The 7,323-nt window shown below is 44.2% G+C and overlaps 1 non-coding gene across 1 annotated transcript; it reads right to left on the bottom strand.

The window, feature by feature from the left end:
- Window positions 1-6,859: 6,859 nt before the first annotated feature.
- trnas-cga (transfer RNA serine (anticodon CGA)) lies at window positions 6,860-6,941 on the bottom strand. Its single transcript has one exon. It is a non-coding gene; the product is annotated as a tRNA-Ser (tRNA).
- Between the last annotated feature and the right edge of the window lie 382 nt (window positions 6,942-7,323).

The raw sequence follows: 7,323 nt of genomic DNA, 5'->3' as shown, positions 1-7,323 counted from the left end.
GATACGGCACAAGGAAGTGCTGAGGGTTTTGGCAAAGTTTGGTATCATGACCAGTACAGGTTTGGACGGCCGAAGGTCCTGCTCCTGTGCTGTATTGTTCTTTGTTTGAGAGATGCAGTGGGATTTGTCCAGGTTCAGCCCGAGCAGCTCTGTGACACAGGACTCTGTGCTCTACGGGCTATTCCCAGGGGAACACACTGAGACAAACATCAACTGCTGCTGGAGGATCATAAACTCGGTGAAAGACTCTCTTTGGTCTGCCTGTAACCTGTTGATCTTCCAGGGTAAAGAATTGTCCTCGACTGAGTGTTGCAGGCTGGCACATTCCAAAGTCCAGGACTACGTGCTGAGGGACGCACTCAAGCTTGGGGTACCCGGCACCAAGGCTCAATGGAGAAAGGCCACTGTGTAAGTTCTTGCAGCAAATGTACACCAAGAGGCTGGTAACCGGGTAAAACCCCGGGTCTGTGTGAGTAACACTAAAGAGGGGCTGGTAACTGTGTAAAATCCACCTCGTATGTGTGATTAACACTAAATGTTTAAAATTATTGAAGCTTTACAGGGTGGAACATGACTGATGTAAATATTTTGAGAAGAATTGTAATGTAAATATTGAAATGTGTGTAATGTCCTCATTATCCAACTGAAGAAATTCAAGTAAATCTGGAGCTCTGGAGAAAATGTAAATATTATTGTACGAAACGATGTTATTGTGATGACAATTTGAAATGTTTGACCATGTTTATTTCAAGGGATTCTATAAATGAAGGATATTTTTGAAAATAAATTGTGTGCTTCTATGAAAAATGAAGTCAGTCAGTGAAATGGTAGTTTGCAGAAAGTGTGAGTTTGAGGGGCTGAGTGACAGTGTAATAACAAACAAGCTGCAGGCAATGACTGCAAATTGAATCTCTCATTGGCACAAACACACAGCTACAAAAGGTGATTAGTTGAGCCCGAGGGCGCAGGGCCATTTGCAGACACACACACAGTCCCCCCAACACGGGCTCTGTAGGAGGTTTTGCTCTCTATGCGATGACAGTGAAATGGGGAATACTCCCATTGATTCTCAACGCGGAATTGCTTGGGGATCTGCGCATGCCCGGCGTAACCGCTTGCCTGTCGTCATTCAGAGATTTAGAGCGCATGCGCAGCCCCTCTCCCGCACACTCCAGAGGAGATTTACCAGAATGTTGCCTGGTATGGAGGGAAGATCGTATGAGGAAAGGCTGTGGGACTTGAGGCTGTTTTCGTTAGAGGGAAGAAGGTTAAGAGGTGAGTTAATTGAGACATAAAAGATGATCAGAGGATTGGATAGGGTGGACAGTGAGAGCCTTTTTCCTCGGATGGTGATGTCTAGCACGAGGGGACATAGCTTTAAATTGAGGGGAGATAGATATAAGACAGATGTCAGAGGTAGGTTCTTTACTCAGACAGTAGTAAGGGCGTGGAATGCCCTGCCTGCAACAGCAGTGGACTCGCCAACACTAAGGACATTCAAATGGTCATTGGATAGACATATGGACGGTAAGGGAATAGTGTAGATGGGCTTTAGAGTGGTTTCACAGGTCGGCGCAACACAGCGCCCGATTCTCCCTGAACTCCCCCCGAGTCAGTAATGATCTCTGAGCCTCTTTGCTCACACTCCCAAATGGATGTGATGCTGCAATGAGAACTCTGTTTCCTCGCTGACCTGGGCTCTGACATTGACATTTCCCTCAGTTTCAACAAAGCGATTCCACTCACTGACCAAATGGAGTGTGCGGGAGAGGGGCTGCGCATGCGCTCTAAATCTCTGAATGACGACAGGCAAGCGGTTACGCCGGGCATGCGCAGATCCCATAGCAATTCCGCATTGAGAATCAATTCCCCATTTCACTGTCATCGCATAGAGAGCAAAACCTCCTGCAGATCCGTGTTGGGGGGACTGTGTGTGTGGCTGCAAGTGGCACTGTGCCCTCGGGCTCAACCAATCACCTTTGTAGCTGTGTGTTTGTCCCAATGAGAGATTCAATTTGCAGTCATTGCCTGCAACTTGTTTGTTATTACACTGTCACTCAGCCCCTCAAACTCACACTTTCTGCAAACTACCATTTCACTGACTGACTTCATTTTTCATTGAAGCACACAATTTATTTTCAAAAATATACTTCATTTATAAAATCCCTTGAAATACAATTGCTGCATATTTCAGTTTCTGACACTATATGGCAGAGTCAGATTCATTCCATATTTGTAATATACCGATCATTCTTCAGATTGTTACATATCGTCTGCAACAATCTGTCTTTGTATTCAGTTAAATCGCTTTGCGAGAGTCTCTGGGACTGTATGAGAGTCTGTCATTCATTCAGTATCTTTCATTCTCTGAAAATCTGTGTGAAGGTTGAACTAAATCTGTAATGATCAATCTCTGATATTGTTATTGAGTGGACAAAATCATTATGTTGTTTGCTAGTTTCCGTTAAAACGTCTGCATATCAGAATCATGACAAAACTTTCAGTGGCAGTGGGCATGCGCGTGTGTTGGGGGAGGTGCACATAGACATTTGGGTGGTGAATGACTCTTTATATGTCAGCCCCTGCTGTGCACAGTAACAAGTCTTACAAAGTGTTTCAAACACTAGCTTTCGGAGCAATGCTCGTTCCTCAGGTGAATGAAGAGGTATGTTCCAGAAACATATATATAGGCAAAGTCAAAAATGCAAGACAATGCTTTGAATGCCAGCATTTGCAGGTAATTAAGTCTTTGCAGATCCAGAAATGAAATGAAAATGAAAATCGCTTATTGTCACAAGTAGGTTTCAAATTAAGTTGTTGTGAAAAGCCACTCTCCGTCGCCTGTTCGGGGAGGCAGGTACGGGAATTAAACCTGCTTCTGCTCTGACTTAGTCTGCTTTTAAAGCCAGCGATTTAGCCCTGTGCTAAACCAGATAGGAGTAACCCCCAGGTTAAAGGGGTGTGAATTGGCTCACGCCAGGACAGTTGGTAGGATTTCGCAAGCCCAGGCCAGATGGTGGGGGATAAATGTAATGCGACATGAATCCAAGGTCCCGGTTGAGGCCGTACTCATGTATGCGGAACTTGGCTAGAAGTTTCTGTTCGGCCATTTTCCTTGTCGCGCGACCTGAAGGCCGCCTTGGAGAACGCTTACCGGGAGATCAGAGGCTCAATGCCCTTGACTGCTGAAGTGTTCTCCTACGTGTTCTCAGTGTGACATGTGAATATTCGATTCATTCTCTATTGCTTTGAGTGCACAGGTCTCCCTCGACCAACGAGCCAGCCGCTGATTTGATCTCACTTGAAGCAACTTTTAATTGCGTCCAAAGCCCATCAGTTTCCGCACACAATTATAAATCAGAAATATGAATGAACAATGTGACATTTATCTCTCTGTTCTGGAGCTGATCAGAAGCAGTGATGTCAGATTTCACCACTCGCCAAGTCGGTCTGTGGATGCGCCTCGCCAATCACGTGGGTAATGTCATTCTGCCAGTCAGTGATTCATTTGGCATTTTAGGAGAAATTCGAAGTCATCATGACTTCATCAGTGGCCTCATGGTTAAGGTGTGAGTGATGTTAATCATGATGTGATCAAATGTGTGTCTGTTTCAGCCTTTCCGCGGGGAGTTTTCATGCTGAGGAGAAACATGTTGGACATGGTCTGGGAATGTTTCACTCCGGTCCATTCCTAACATATCCTGCCCTGATGGGATGGGATTTTCCTTCCAATCGTTGCAGAACACTTTTTAAATATTGATTAATATTGGTTAATTATCATTTATTAAGTATTGTTTCATATGTTTAGTGTAGTTTATATAAAAATACAAATTATCAGACGCGATAAATTTTTACTTTCATTCCCGAAACAGCCAAATTGGGTGAAAACCATCAATTGTGTGGTCAGTGGTTTGTTTATGGAGCTGAGTAAATATTCCGGAGCAGAGCCGCTGCGAGCGGGGTTCTAACCTCCGCGGGGATACAATAATGTGGGTTTGCCGTTTCTGTCCACACAGCTGGATAGGAATGGAGCTGTTGCTGCCCGTCGAGCGGGACAAGTAATATTGACTAACTGCACCCGCTCCAAATAGATTCCCCAAACTACTGGACAAAACAAAAACAAGCACAACTGATCTTTTAAGAAACTGTCAGGTCGCAGTCTCCTCTGGAGGCCAGGGCTCGAATCCCACTCCTGAAATTGACTTTTCCTCCGCGAGGCACCATCCAAACCTGGAACCACTCCCTAACAGCGCTGTGTGTGTACATACACCATATGGACTTGCAGCGGTTCCAGAATCCCCTCACCGCCCATTCTCACGGTCAATTAATGATAGATTGTAAATGTTTGGCCGAATCAGCGACAATCAAAGCCAGAGAGACCTGGAATAACCCTCAGAGCAGGAAAGGCAACTCATTGTCCTTTGGCCCAAAAGCAAAATACTGCGGATGCTGCAAATCTGAAACAAAGACAGAAAATGCTGGAAATAATCAGCTGATCCGGCAGCTTCTGTGGAGAGAGAAACAGATCGTTCCAACGAAAGGTCAGGTTGTGAAATGTTAACTATTTCTCTTTTCACAGATACTACAGATCCGTACAGTATTTCCAGCATTCCCTTGTGATTAGATGAACACCCTCACATTCTGTAGCTTCGTCCGGTAAAGTGTCTGTTCCCTAAAGAAAAATCTGGACTCAAATCCCAGCCCAGCCTTATTCCGTTTGACCACTTGTGCGATTGAGAACTTCCTCCACAACAGGGGGAAATGTGTTGGATTTCTAGTCGAAAAATATGCCTTCTGCAGGTTTCAATTCAGTAGAATATCCACAAAGATTGTAACGCAAGGACTGATTTCAGCTGCCATCATCCAGTTGTTAAATCTTTCCCCTTTGACTTGAGTCCTGCTCCCAGAGGTTCTGTTCAGTATTTTCAATAATGTTTTATTTTTAATCCTCTGTGTCCAGAGAATTGTGACGCTGAAATTGCTCACACTTCTCTCCATTATTATCTACTCTGCAGGTATTGACTGCACCGTCTAATGGAGACATGCTCACAGGGCTGTGAGAGAGGCTTCCTTTTAGGTTTGAAGCCTCTTTTGGTCCATCAACGGCAACCGGATGTCTGCAGAGGACCTCAGGATGACGATCCCCTCTTCTCAAGATGGACTTAATCAGGGACAATATGTTGTTTGAAGAGAGAATCAAAGGTCTGAAGAATTGGTTTGAGATTCCTGGCGTTTTGTGAAGAAAACAAGATGGTGGAGCAATGTGACAATAGCAGGATACGAGTTTGGGATATTATCCAGTCTGTGCTGGGAAGCTGCGGGAAGGAAGTTTTCTTGTCTGCCCACCCAAGCTGAATGTTGGGATTGAGCTGGTGATCAGATTCCGAGAGGAGGGTGAAATCCTTTCACTGAGTTTCAAGCTCACAGTGCGGTTTAGTGTCTTGAGTCACAGGAAGATACAGACGGGATGGTCAAATGCGCAGAAAAGTGGCTGATGGAATTTAACGCTGAAAAATTAGATGTGATCCATTTGGTAGGGGGGTTTTCACAATAATTTCATTGCAGTGTTAATATAAGCATATTTGTGGCAATAAAGAATATTAGATTATTATTAAAGGATTAATGTGAATGGCCTGACACTGGGAAGTCCTGAGGAACAAAGGGACCTTGGAATGTTTGTCCAGAGATCTCTGCAGGCAGAAGGGCAGGTTAATAGGGTGGTGGAAAAGACATATGAGATACTTGTCTTTATCAATCGGGGCATGGATTACAAAAGCAGAGAGGTCATGGTGGAGTTGCATAGAATGTTGGGGAGGTCACAGCTGGAGTACCGTGTTCAATTCTGGTCACCACATTATAGGAAATATGTGACTGCACTGGATGGGGTGCAGAGGTGATTCAGCAGGATGTTGCTTGGGATGGATCATTTAAGATATGAAGAGAGGTTGGATAGGTTTGTTTTTTTCTCTCTCGCAGGAACAGAGATGACTGAGGCGTGATCTCATCGAGGTGTACAAGATTCTGATAGGCATAGAGAGGGCGGATAGGGAGCACCTATTCCCCTCGGTAGAAGGGTCTGTCACAAGGGGACACTGTATTATTATGTGATCCTGTGACAGATCAAGATCTTGGAGGTATCGCTGCTGTATTCCCAGGAGGCGGTGGTCTGTTTCAGAGAGCAAAAGTTTCCATCGAGGACGGGGTTCTCAATAAGAACAAACTGGAGGTGTGGGATGTTAGAATCTGCTCAGCACTGATTCATTTTTATTCATTGTTGTGTCCCAGAATAAACACGTGGATTGTAACTGTCCATTAAAAACAAATACAGAATTCGGAAATTTATGGCCAGTAACTTCACAATGTCCACGTTACATCACTCAGCATCCTCAGCTGCATCACATCTGGTCCACATTTCCACAGCAGAGAGCACAGTTTCACAGCAGAGAACAGTCCCACAGCCTTCCCGGCTGTTGACCAGCCTTCAATTTGTTGCGCTGCTTTATTTCGAACTTTCAGTTCGGCTGGTCAGTTTGAAAATAAGAGACATTAAAAGATCTGACATATGATAAATTCTGGCAAAAGATGTGACAAAAATAAATTTCACATTGCTTTGTTATCAGACATTTTCACAATTCTGGTTCCTGATGAACTTAATATGAACGTTACTGAGGTGGTGATCTTGTCCTGACAAATCAGAAAATTCAGAGCGAATGCAGAATGAGGAAAACAGCTTCAGGGCACAAGAAGATTTTTATGTAATGACATTTCATCAGAATACATTGAATGATGAAACAAATTGATGCTTAAATGATATAACACCGCATTTTTCGAACAAATGGCTCCAAGATTGCCATTATTTCGCTGCGAGTAGGGTTCGAACCTACGCGGAGAAACCCCATTGGATTTCGAGCCCAACGCCTTAACCACTCGACAATCGCAGCTGATATCTGTACAGCCAATTCGTTCTATAGAAAGCATTGTAAAACCAGACACGCGGGGTTGCAGTATTGCGATGAACGGTATCCCAGTCTTTCTGTGAAAAGGGATTGAATCTGCGTGGAGAAAAAACATTCGATTTGGCGCCACGCCTTCACAGTATTGAGAATATTGAGCTGAACGAACTGTTTTGATAACAGGAACACAAGGTTATCTTCCTGGACTGGGAATCCAGAGGCCTGAACTCACCTTTCGTGACATGATTTAATAAATCTGGAATTGAAATTTAGTCTCAGTAATGGCGGATAAAGGTTCTGCTTCAGACGGATCATATTTCCACAACTGGGAACACATTTACACAACAGGGAATGGTTTGACACAACCACA

This window comes from Scyliorhinus torazame, chromosome 24 (assembly GCF_047496885.1).
Source record: "Scyliorhinus torazame isolate Kashiwa2021f chromosome 24, sScyTor2.1, whole genome shotgun sequence".
NCBI classification, from domain to species: domain Eukaryota; kingdom Metazoa; phylum Chordata; class Chondrichthyes; order Carcharhiniformes; family Scyliorhinidae; genus Scyliorhinus; species Scyliorhinus torazame.
The sequence above is the reverse complement of the archived record's forward strand: the minus strand, read 5'-3'. Positions and strand labels throughout refer to the sequence as shown.